The sequence below is a fragment of the Antennarius striatus genome, chromosome 16 (genome assembly GCF_040054535.1).
Source record: "Antennarius striatus isolate MH-2024 chromosome 16, ASM4005453v1, whole genome shotgun sequence".
Taxonomy (NCBI): domain Eukaryota; kingdom Metazoa; phylum Chordata; class Actinopteri; order Lophiiformes; family Antennariidae; genus Antennarius; species Antennarius striatus.
In genome coordinates this window covers 14,140,315-14,154,391 of record NC_090791.1, presented here as the reverse complement: position 1 = coordinate 14,154,391, position 14,077 = coordinate 14,140,315, and positions in this window count along the sequence as shown.

The following is a 14,077-nucleotide window of genomic DNA, read 5'->3' as shown; positions in this document are numbered from 1 at the left end:
TAAACAGAAAGTCTGAAATGTTTCACGTTTCAACAAATCTTTCTTTTTGCTGTGATTAATTTACCGTCTAAGAAAATACATTTTAAATGTACTGTAACTGTGCATACGGACAAATGTGAAACAAATATATTAACTACTGGAAAAAATATGCAACATGTAAGTGCTATGTACTTTAGTTTTGATTAGTGATTAAAGTTAGACACTACAATAATTTGAGGAGAGTGTTTCACTCAGTCTTTGGGGAAAAGTTATTATTCTGAGCCCATCATTTAAAAACAATGGTTGTTCCAACAAATGCGTGTTATGTTTCTAAGACTAAATGTATTCCAGGTTCAGCCCACAGGACTGAATTGGAAGTTGGTCTCCTGATAACGTGCAGGTTTGAATTTGATCAAGACGAGGCAGCCCTGGCAGCAGCGAAATAATTTCCGTGGGGAAATTTGTTCTGCTGGTGGACGAGTCTGCACGTCATATGACCCACGTAGGTCTCTCTGATCCTCTGCAGATAGATCCTCCTGGTCAAATGGTCAATACTGGGCGAAGCCTGGTTGATGGGGGGGTTGGAGGAGGTTGAGGATATGGACGTAGACCCCTCACCCTGTTGGTGTGACTCTAGACAGTGAAAGAGACCTGCTGCTCAGTTACAGTGATGAATGACTTTGCCTACCCCTTGATAATTGCTCACTCAGGGGTAGAGAGGGGGTCCATTAATCAAAATGGGCTGAGGTACTGCAGGACGGCTCACCTATAGCGGGTTCCAGGATGTCTCAACAAGCAGACACAGAGGCGTTTCCTCCACAGGAATGGTCACGCATTGTCATTCCGCGATGACAGTTGGTGCCGCCGCCTGATGGCCTGCAATATAACCTGCTGAGTGGGACAGACACTGTTTGGGAGAGGGGAGGGGGGTCCCCATTAAAGGACTCCTGAATGGAACAGCCACTCAATCTAAACTCGAAGAAAACACACACAGACTTTGCTGGGGGAACGACGGTGAGCAAAAAGTCTGCCATCGATTCTTGTAATGATGCATCATCTTGGATGACTTGTCAGGGCAAAGTGTTTATGTTCTTTATAAACAAAGGGATGGCAACAGCTACAGCTTCTTTTTTTTCTGAGGAGCCAAATCTATCTAAATAGCTTTTGTTCACAGAAACATCCCAAGAGAATAAAATGCATATTTTTGTTTTTCAAATCTGATCTTTTCACCTTAAACTGATCACATTCATCTTTGCGTGCGACCCGAATCTGACATCGGTGTGAATAAATATGAGCATTTACAACAAGCATACAGATGAAGAACAGAAAATATAATCACAATGCCGGTTCATCATTAGAATAAATGAGTTAGAGATGTATGCATTCATTTCTTGCATCGTTTACTGCGGTGTCAGTAATGCGGTGATGGTCTGTCAGCTTTTCTTGCTGAAGGCGAGAAACAGGATTTGATTGAAGTATTTTCACATTCATCTAATAAAAATTGCAACCTAGAGTCTCCCAATTGTTGCTGCTGCAATCTTCCATATTTGATCTTGTCAACCATGGCCGATCAAACATCAATGTGAGTGTCCTCAGTGGGAGAAAAGCCTTGTGAATTGTGATATGTCTGCTGATGCTCAGCCAGAATCTGATATGTAACTGATCTGAGACCACATGTGGACAAAGTATAAGATATATCTGAGTCAGATATTTAAAAAAAAAAAAGGGTTAGCCTCTTTTGTCCCTGTCGTATCTATTCCACTGGTGCTTTTAAGCTCTAACCGTTTGTGTAGGAGGAAAAACCAAATGCACAAAAGTATAGTCAGACTTTGTTGTTTCTGTTTATGTGTCCATTGTTTTCAGTTTTGAAATACTTGCATGTTTGCTTTGAATACTGGAATACATATTTAAAGTTACCTTTTATTTCTGCTGATACCACATAAAGTTATTCATGCTGACTTCTTTCAGTGCTTGAGGTTTTATCAATTCTTACATCTCATATAGGCATTTGAAAATATAATGTTTTATTGTATTAGTGGATTATTAATGAACTCTAAAACATGCTCTTAGATACTGACTACAGACTGGCAGCTATCTTGCACTCGGTAAGAATGGCTGTGCCTCTTTAAAAATTTCATGTGTTTTTATTTTTCCTTTCAGTACATATCCTTTGGGAGACATTTGCACTTCTCAGTCTGATGGCGTGTGTCTACTCAGAATATTGAAGATTGTCATGAGAGGCAACAACTCAAGAAATCTTATTTTAAACGTTATTAATTGTCAGCGGACCGTATATTTTCAGGATTTTATTTATACAGCACATACAAATGCCAAAAACTTCAACCTAGACCTTTTCATACACAATGAAGTCATGCTGCAAAAGAAAAACATTATAATTTGTCTTTTGACCAATTTGTGCACTAATTGTCTGAAATAAATTGAATTGATTTGACAAAAAAATGCTTCTTGTTGACAAAAATGGATGTCATTAAACTGAATGCTATAAAAGTGAAATGCTTTAATGATAACAAATAATTCCATTAGTTTCAGTGAGAGTCGATGTGACCCCTTAGAACTGTGCGGTTGTACAAGTTTAAGAATAAATAATGTTGATGAGCAGATTCATGGTAAAATGTGTTGTGTGATAGATACAGAATTACAGAATGTCTGCGAAAAGCTGCACTCAAGAAGCTCATCAGACAAGGAAATCTGATCATTTGCATGATTAATATCTGATTTAAACAGTTGTAATCAATATTTTACAGTATAAATACTTCATGTGATGATGTGAGAGGGTCAGATTCTGGTCATAGACTGGGTTTTTTTCTATTCTGTAGTGGAGAAATTCTGTTTACTCCCCTTGTCCTCAGGGTCAAAAATGACCTGCCCTCACTAAAACCATAAAAATTAGGCAATTTAATTGAATTTTAAATTACAAATCTACTTTGCATGAAGAAACATTCTGCCATTCATTAAACACTTGGAAATATCTCTCTTCACAGTGCAGCAACACATCTTACATTATCATTGCAACACCTGGAATGATTGTTTTGTTTGTCTAATGCAGGATTCCTCCATAGGTGTTGACACTATTTTTTTAGCACAAGATATCACCAGGACGTTCACATCTGCCACGTTCACCTCCAAGAACGTCTGAAACCAGCCACCCTGACAGCTGCTGCAACAATCGGTTTGTATAACCAAAGAATTTCTGCACAAACTATCAGAAACCGAATCAGGGAAGTTCATCTTGATGCTCATCGTCCTCATCAGGGTCTCGACTTGACTGCAGTTTGTCCTCATAACGGCCTTGAGTGTTCAAATGCTCACATTTGATGTTGTCTGGCATGTCGGAGAGATGTTCTCTTCATGGATGAATTCCGGTTTACACCGTTCAGGGCAGATAGCAGACATTGTCTGTGTGTGACATTGTGTGGGTAAGTGTTGTGAATCGAGTGAATCGAGGGAGAAACTTGAACTTTCATTCATGTGTTGGACAGAATCATGGCTCCAAATAAAGAATGATACTGGAGGATGTGTAAAAATAACCAACTTTTGAAAATATACTCACCACCTCAACCATTGGTTGTCAAGTGTGTGTTTGCACGTTGTTTGATTGGCCTTAACAGCTCAGAAGAAATTGGCCATTGCACATTTAATAAAGGCCTCGCAGTGTTTCAGTGATATGACACGCGACGATACGTCCTGCCATTATTGCTAACTCAAAGTCTTTTTAATAAAAATAATACAATAAAACTTTCTAGTGAAATGAGATCAGATCGGTTTCTCCCCTCACAGGCTGCTCCCTCCATTGCTAGGTGACAAATCTTACCATTCGTACCAATGGGAGCCAGATCTTATTAACCCATCTCAGTTGAAGGTGGGTACACTGATCCTGACCCCCCGCCTCTCAACACACACACACACACACACGCACACACGCACGCACACATTGAAAGCCAATGTTTTTAGATGGATCTATATGAGTCCACATCACACAGCTGGTCATTAAATGAAAATCAGTTCCTCATATCTCATCCTCACACAAAATAAACTACCTCGGTCGTACCGAGCCAATCTTCAGGCGTCTATTTCACGGTCCAGTTTTTGTGCCGCATGAGTGTGTGTGTGTGTGTGTGTGTGTGTGTGTGTGTGTGTCACTCCTGTCCTGTCCTAATGAGAGGCAGGACAGGGAGCCTTGGCTTCAGGGACTCACATGGGAGCCTGTATTATTGGCCTCGCGTTTTATAGCCCATAGTGGTTTATCTGTGCATTAGTGCTGTCCATCACATTAGATTAGACATCAGCGGGGTGAGAGACCGACAGAGTAAATGAGCAGTAATGAGCATCATGTTAAACAGTGGGAGAAATAATGTCTTGCTGACAGAGATAAAAATTGTTTGTACACTGTTAAGAGTAGAGTTCAGTCCACAGCTGGGGTTTGGACCCAAATGTTTGAGATACCGTCGTAACAGATGGCAGAACAATGCTCCGTGTCGCACCGCCGCTCATTGCTCGTCACTTCCAGACAGTTGTGAAATTAATGGCGACCCATGGGCCTCCTGTCCATCCTTCACATGTACAGGGGAGATGACAATAACCCCGGTTGTCTGCTTTACCGGGCATCTTCCAGCATCCTCTGTGCGTTGGAGTCACAAACACCGGAGTTCTCAAAGAGGAATCATTTCAGTTTCTTAGAGGGGAAGGATCTACACTCTAACCATAATCTATTTTTTATGTCTATTGCGCTATCAACACAATGATCCACTAAAAATCCACAGCCCCGCTTGACGCTCTGTTTAATGCTTCATCGGATTCTCAAATATAATTCGCCGTTTGATCATTCTAGCCGCACGCCATTTGCCTCTCTCTCAGGCGGCGACGCTTTTTCGACCGCCAAATTTTTTGGAATTAGTCAAGAAGAGTGATGGCGTGTTCAAGGTGAAAACCAACACATTAGTGTATTCTCATCTATCTTCCTTTCTCTCATTCACGGGAACGTGGCACTCGGTGATAGCATGTTCTGCACTAACGGCGACAGCCAAAATTGTGTTCTTTAAAACTAATGAAGACCCAGACCCTTCATCATTCTGTGACAAACTGAACCTATTAGACACTTTTATGTGTCCTTTCTGCTGTTGTTAACAACTCTCAAATAGCTGAAAGCATTAGCTGTTCTACAAAAATGTTGTTGCTATCCCACAACGTGTGAGCTAAGTGTTTTATATTCTCATGAGGTTATATTCTACATGAATATGTAGTCAGGTGACATAAAACAAATCTCAACATGTGACAAAAGTGAGGCCAAATGAGGAGTGTGACGTCTGGCGTTTTGACAGAATGGCTATCTTTACGTGTCTCTCTCTCTCTCCGGATCTTTTCTCTGCAGATGCTGGCACAACAAACAAACACGCGCAAACAAGAAAAATTGCCACCTATCCCTGATTGCAGCCCCTCTGTCTTCTAAATCTAAATTGCAACTCCAGACATAAAAGAAGGCTGTGCTGCTGAGGCACACTAAATCAATCTCCTCCCCCCCCCCCATGCTCCGGCTCCCTTTGCTGCCAAAAATACAACCTTAAGCAGCTAAGTGAAAACCTCCGCAATGTAAAATACACGTTGAAGGACAATGCTGTCCGCATTGTGTGACCTTTTACTTCAAGGTTGCAAACGGGTAAGATTTTACATTCAAGGTTAATGGATTCATCCGTGAAGGACCGCGTGTCTGGACGATAGCTTTGCTCGATTTCGAGGTCTGGGGCTTTCAACAAAACATTCAGCATTCATCGTCCTGGAAGTCAGTGTCGTTTGTGTCCACGTGCAGCTTTTCATCCCTCTGACTCTGGCTTTAAATATTCCCTCCACGTCGCAGTGAACGATTGGACATCCACCACCAGGAATCCTATCTGTGTAATTACCCAAAGACTTAACACTCCATTGGTATGCATTCTATTCAAATTATACAATATGTTGCATTTTAAACACTGCAGGAACTACTTAAAATTCACTGATTAAAGTCATTAAAGTATATCAGCACTTTTCAGAGGTATCCCCTTCCCCACCCCCACAACCCATTCTAGGCAACACGATCAAGGCTCCCCCCATTCATTACAGTTATCTGGCATCACCCCCCCCCCCAATTCACCACCTTCATGTAGCCTTTACTGCTTTTCACTCACATCACAAAGCAGTCTCATTGTGTCCTTATCCATCGCTCAAACAAAGCGCTGAACTTAAGAATGATTCTGCGTCCTTGTCCTCAGCAGTCATCATTATGCGTAACGGCTGTCAGAGGTTTTGGACGTTGTTTGCTTTACCCATGTGTCATCAAACCACCCTCATTTATACGACTGTCTAGTGCAGCATTTAAGTGTATTCATGCACGCCGTTGGTTTTTTTAATAGCGGAGACTGGAAAGTCACCAAAGTCCCTGAAGAGATATCAGTGATTTTGCAAATACTTAATATACCATATGTTTATAAAAGTTAGTCTGAGCGGTGTCTATGACAAAGACAAAACAAACAAATTGCTTGTGGAAAAAAAACAAAAACCCACCTGGCATTTCAACCAGGTGTGGGTGTTTGAAAGGTTTCATCAAGTTATTTACTTAAGACCTGCCAAAGAAAAATCACTCCCAAAACATACGAAATATCTTGGCCAGTCGGTTTTCTTGGAGAGAAAAGCAGATTCGACCACAATGCGATCTTCTCGATGCAGTGTTCTTCAAAATAGAATGTGACACATGTGTATGAGAACAGAAGTTGTTAAAGGTTTTAAATGATATAAATCTTGCCATTGTATTTATTGATAAAGCCTTTCTCAGCCATTAGACGGCAATCATGGGTTTTTCTAAAGTTTTACTTGCTCTGTATTTTATTTGCAGTTATTATAATGAACAGGATAAAGGAAGAAATTTCCCAACTCTCGTCAGAACCCCTTTTTTAAAAATAATAAACATTTGCATTACTTAGCATTGTCTTTGTGTGGCTTAAATGTCTGTAACTTTTTAATGTTTTTCCTGTGCAAGAGGAGATGGCAACTTGTGACTAGATGTTTATTACACATGGTGAATCGCATTTGAGTTTAACAGATTTTTTTTTTTTGACAAGTGTTAAATGTAAATGTATTCATGTCATGTTAGTGTTAAATGAAAGTTCCCTTTTTTCTCATGAATACTATTACTTAAAACGCACACATTTGACATTGTCAAAGAAAAACCAAAGATATGTCAGATCAGATGCCTACCGGTTCATAATCTAAAAATAACAGCACATTCCATTTCAAACATACCAGCACTCTTTGAAACGTCTGAGCTTTCAGTGTAAACTAAAATAACGGGATTACTTTACACTTCACATTACAATAGCACCCAGCATTGTAGTGGCCCTTATATCATCACCATAGCAACACAACAGCTGCACCAATGGGTCGATTGATTAATTATAAGAAAGGTAAATTCCAACAGGTGGATTAATTTAATTATTTCTGACATAATGACATGAAAACTATGTTAATACATGTTCATTCCTAATTTTGAAATGCTGCTTAACCAAGTGTGAAAAGAATGTCAGCTTGATATTTAATGTTCATCAAACCTGCTGTACAACAACCATGTATAAGCAAGCAAGCGGCCGAGCAATGATGGATCCATCTCATTTTTGCAAAAAAAACCCAACTCTGAAATTTTGCCTTGAACATTAGCGCTGTGGGAAGAAGGAAACGGCTTCTACCAGGAATCTCACTGTAGTTCCTCATCTTGAGTGGTAATTTCTCCCTTTTCTCTTATCAGTTCACCACTTAGCTCCTTAATAAGCTGCACTACGAGCTCGTGTTCAGAAAACTCATCACAAACAAAAGTTTCAGTGAGCACGACAACGACAGCAGTCCCACAAGTGAGTATCGATACACACAAGCTCCATAGTTCAGGGATCAATGCAAAAATAATTAAGACGGATAAATCTAAATGCCAATACCCAGATGAGATGGATCATCAGGTGAGACACATCAGCTGTGCTCCAGATAATAATTATTCATGTTAGCACATTAAACTCTCAAAAATTCATGGCTTGGAGCAAATAATCTCTCTCTGTGAAATGATATGCAGCATTGATTGGCAGCAGATGACCAGTTCTTCACAGATAAGCTTCAAGAGCATTTGAGAGAAGCAGCGGCTTTAAGTTTAGAAGAGGAGCTCAGCTGAGATGTGAAATGAGGAGTAGTAAAACAAGCCTCCCCATTAAAATGAGAAAAAAGTTCAGTGGCATCAAAATAAGAATAAGCATGAATTAAAAAAAAAAAAATCAACATCGTAAGATGTTGAGAAAACATTTTGTTACAAACTATAAAAACCATAACTGATAAATATAACATTGAGGACTACAATTTAGTGATTCACAATTATCCTTTGAGACAGATTTAAATGAAACTATTATCATGTGAATTTAACAGGAAAATAAATTGTTGGTTTGTGTATAGCTCTATGAGTGGATGAAGTGCCAACAGATGCTTTGTCCAAACAATCCACAGCAGCAGGAAGTACAATGTGATTTATTAATCAGACAGGCAACAGGTGAGCTTACCTGAGTGAAGCTAGCTGTGCAGCAGCAACATTGTCAGCAGGTGTTGTACTGCACACAAGCACTGAAGCAGCTCCAACAGGCAACTTTGTTGGCCATACCTATAATCATTTCGCTAATCGATTAATATGAGCTTATTTAAGCACACATTACTGCTAAATCTACGATGAATAAGCGTTTATTCATTACTTATGAAAACATTGCTGTATAGCTCATTTATAAAAAGTTAGTTAGATCAACCAAAATAACAAAAAATAAATAAATAAATAAAATTAATGTCTTTACATAATCATTACATGATCAATAAAAGTTTTTTTTTAACTAGTGTCAATTAATTAAGGCCTATAATGCCATTAAGGGTGACTTTTGGAAAATTGACTTGACACACAACACAGTATTGCAAAGCGGGTGGCAGCACACTGACAGTATAGAAGCAATTTTGTGTCACTCCCACAGGTCCTTTTGATTTTAGAAAGCACAGTAATCCTTTAGCTTTACAACCTTCATAGACTGAATTAAGGAACTGAGGCATCAGTGGGGACATTTTATTCACTGGCATCCAATAAAAAAACTATAGCCTCTACTATATCTTAATACTTTGCTATTAAATCTTCACAAAGGCCAGATAAACAAACCAAATATTAACACACTTGAGGAGCGCCTTCTCTGTTTCTGTGTGTTTTGTTTGTTTCCAGCTCATGGACCCACTAGATCAATACTATGCTGTTGCAATTATTACCATCAGCAACCATTTGGAATGATTGGATTTGCTCCAAGGGCTGAAAAATAGACTTGGGCTGTATCATATGGTCGAGTTTCCACTGCTGTAAATTTGTAATTGGATAAATTGCAGGCTAAGAAAGCCATTTTCCTGCAGGGTAATAAAAAAGGGACAAATGTGTCAGTTTAGTTTTTTCTCCTCACAAAAATCATTACTGTATGAAATAGCCCTTATAGCACCGGGCAGCTGTATAAAATAATAGTATAATCACGGCATCAAATCTGCTGTCTCACATAGCCCCGGTGCCTGAGTTTCTCATTCCAAATGCCTAACCACAGACTGTTGAAAAAATAAGCAGAATAAAATAACAGCCAATGTGGGTGCATCAGTGGAGAAATAGCTCTCAGGGGAGTCTGAGTACTTTGCACACTAAAGGTTTAGTTTGGGCCCCGAGCATTTGCATGCCAAATAAGAATTTTAGGTTCAATTGAAAAAAGAAAACTTTGTGAGTATAGTTTGCTGTAGAACAATAGAATCGTGTGTTTTGACCAGAGACTGCACTACTTCGGTTCACAGAAATACAGCATCTCCTTATTCGGAGCTCTTTGGGATGCTGTACATCAGATTTTTGTGTCCTAAAGTATACCATTTTAAAAAAATAGATATATTTCATTTGACGATTGCTGCACACTTCGAGAAATAAGCTCCAGGGACTGTATGCGATTGAATTTATAATACAGAAATGGTTGTTTCGAGCATTTTATTTGTCCGCTAAATAGATTAAACATAGTAGTCATCTTTCATTAAGTTACAGAGGCAATACTTCACATGAAACATGACCTGCACGGACAAATCTCCTTGATAACACACCATGTGGCTATAGTATCTGTGGGACCACGGGTATTTCAAAATGCCAATATCCTGAGGTTCGCTGCATTGATATTACACTTTAATGCAATCTCAGGACCCACCGAGCGGCCTGGTTTGATTGGATAATACTGACACATCGGGCTCTCAGGCATAAATCTTCATTCATATGTATAAATCGCTCAAAATAGAGCAAGGGGATTTGAGTCACGAATCCAAGCAAACTCTTATCTTAGCAATAACCATAAACGAAGTCCAATACAACACATTTCCACATTCCACCGAGCAGTAACTGTTATGGCTTGGAAGGAGCCCAGGAGCACAAGGAGCTGGAGACACGACGCCAGGCTCTTCAGAACACTCTAAAATGAACCAATCATTCTTGGTGATTGTTATGGAGACAGTCAATCAGGACATGAATCCAGCGCTTGTTGAGGACACTTGAACATATAATGAGGAGGAAGTATACAGCTATAAAGGTTTTGTTTTTTCTTTCATGTAAATTGTGCCTGCAATGCGCAGCACAAGTTTAGTCGGCGGGGTGTCTCATGTATTTATCATTTTGTGTGTTTGTGTATTATGGAAGGTTTTTTATTTTTTATGAAGAAGGCAGATTTATTGAAAAGTCCAATTGGAATATTTCTGCAATTCAAGTCAGTTCATCATTTTCAAGGCTGTTGCAGCCTGCGAGTGAGACGCGGCTGTCCGTTGAAGTCAAGGTTAGAGTATCACCTGCTCTGGAAGAATATTTTTGCCCGTGATGAGAAATTTTTTTTCTTCTCTCTTCTGTTTAACATTAAAATAGAATCGTCAGAATATTACCGACCTTGAAAGTCACTGTATGATTTTACTCATTCACAGCCCACTTTTAGGTTTACTGTGTGGTCTACGTTACTCCACTTCAAAGTAGTCTTTGATATGTATTTCCCATAACATCAGGGCCCAAATGGCTGACCCCAGAGACTCTTTCTGATGAAAGGCTGGAGAGAGGAGTGGATCCGATATATAAGCCACAGTTCATTAAGATTAGATCTCACTTTAAGGATGCCGTTATGCTCAAAGGAGCTCCACTGCAATGATGTTGAGATTTTGTTCTTCACAGATATGCAGCCAGAGGACACCAGTGGACGGCTGAGGAGCCTTGCAGTAAAGTGCTGGGCTGCCACCTAATGGTTCGGCTTCATTGTCTGTGGAGGACAGAATTGCATTAAATTTGCCACCACCTCCCAGCCGGTGCCCACTTTTACGCGAGGTAGACACATATATTACATCCTATGCAGGAACCAAGCTCTAGCAGTGTTGGTAGAATATTAAATACACAAATTTACAAAGATATACTCATGTAATTGAGTTTAATTAGCTTCCGGTACATGAATTGGAGTGACTGCAAATATAAAGGAAAAAAAAAAATCCTTCAGTGGTCTTTGTGGCCTAACGACGTCCTCAGGGTACGAGTTCACACTGACTTAATTTGATTTTGCGAGTGAGACATGTTTTGTCTGCACTGAGATTTTACATGAATAAATTAGCAGGCAGAAAGGAGGTCCGATACACACAAGCCTGAATTAAAGAGCAGGAGACCGAGGTGCTTTTATTCATGTCACTCTCCTTTTCACACTGGCTCCTCAGTTCGAACACTGTGAGTGATTGGCACCGCAATCACCGGAGAGTTTTCTGGCACCGAATCTAACTGTTTGTAAATGCAGGGCACAGACAGAAATTCAAATTCATACGGCGTATTTCAAGTGTCACCCTACTCAGAGTGTTCAGACTGGGAGCACACTCTCTTGGCCGTGAAGGTGCATCAAAGCATCCAAATAATTATGCCAGTAGCCATAAGGCTTCAAGATGTTAACTTGCAAGTAAACTGCTTAGTATTTCGTGTAGATAAAACAACATTTCACCTCCAGGTAGAATGTATATGACATATTTTCATATTCCCTTATATCTGCCGATTGGATTTATTTTGCCATTTCACTTGCAATGTTCACTTGCGATGTTACCGAAGGCTTGATTACCCAAGGCTTTCCACTTGCATTCCTGAATGATTGGATTGTAGTGGGTTGTTCTTTCTGCGTTGAATTGGCTGCTTGTGTTATAGCTCTGTATAGTACATCACACTGTAGGAGCATGAAACAGAACATCAGGACAAGACAAGGACATGACCAATTAATAGAAACATACACAATATCCAGAAAATAAGCAAATATCATTGACGGTTACTGTAAGTTTAAAAGCTCATTCAGAGTGAACAAGATAATTTAAGAAAACTGTAACAAATATGGGACTGACTACTTTTGATAAAATACATTCCTTTAAAATTCTGATTTAATGTTATCTTTTAGTGTAACCTTTCCTGACCCTTGTCAAAAAAATGAGCATTCTTTGCCAAACCCAACTTAGATATTGACTCCCAGATTTATTTTTGACCTGTCAGTCAACAAGAACACTGTGAACACCTGTTGTCCCCCTTCAAAGTAAAGAACATTTGCATCTAATCAGAGGCAATGCTTACTTTTATTACTCCTCATAATAGTTATCGATCTTGCGATGCGCTGGCGATGTATCCGGGGTGTACCCTGCCTCTTGCCTGTAGTCAGCTGGTATTGGTTTCGGTGTCACCTGCGACCCGCAAAGCGGCTGAACACAAGCCAATCACGTCTTTTCACGTCTTCAAGATGGATGGATGGACGGACAGATGAATAATAGATATCTTTATTAGAAGTGAAGATTATTGTCTCCTTCAAAAAGTCAGGTCTCATCAGCATCATTTATTTAGTTATTTCTTAGAATTACTTTATTACTTAGAATCTCCTTAATGGACAACAAGGGGCAAATCCTGGATCTTTTTTCCACATTTTTAGTAGTGTGAAACAGAGCATTTCCCATTTCCTTTGTCTTTGCCTTGGTGGAGGTATGCACACAATAAGATGACATTGGGATGTTGGTGATGACGATGATAGTGAAGATGATGATCGTGATGATGATGTTGATGATGATGATGATGATGATGATGATGATGATGACGATGACGATGACGATGACGATGACGATGACGATGACGACGATGATGATGATGATGATGATGATGATGATTACTCTTGTAGTCTTTCTTAGTAGTGGTACTTGTAGGGTTACTTTCGGTGTAAACATCACCTAGGAAAAAACATGGTGTTTTTTGTTTTTTATTGCACCTTTTAACTAAACTCTTAACAACTTATTGATATATTGTTATCCATCACCAAATATGGAAAGTTCAACAAAATACTAATCTTCTATCACTACTTGAATTGTTGTCCATTCTCCGTCACATATGCAGGCCTACATGGTAGTCTGCTTGTACGGCCTTCATGCATAGGTTGCAGCACATAGGTTTTATTTTACGGTCCATAATGAGCACACACACATGTAGTCTCAATTTCTCTTGCATTGATTTTTTAAGGGTCTGATTATAGATTATATTGATTTTTCTATAGCTGCTAAGCAACAGACAATCTTTGTACCCAGGAGATGAACAGCTGACATGAAAACATGAGCAATTCTTGCTTTGGAAATTGACCACTGATGGCTTCTTTCAGCTTTTATACATAGTAGAGAGTCATTTTTGACCAATAAGATGACACAAAGTTTGGAACTTTCATGATGTCATGAGTTTAACCTCCGTAAGTATTGCGACTCCATTGGTCTGTCCAAGAATCAGAACACAGCAGGACAACACTGAGACATGATCTAAGCACATGGTGTCAACTTTCCTCGCCTTTTCCCAGAAAATCATTACTTTACCCATTTTCAGCTGATTGTAATTCTAGTCATGCTGATGATTGCTCTCTCATTGTTACACTTTTTTAAATATTAAATCCTCATATCCTGTGCCAGTTAAACTCCATATGCTCAAATCCTGAGGCAACGTTTCCTTTCTTGTGTCCTACACAGC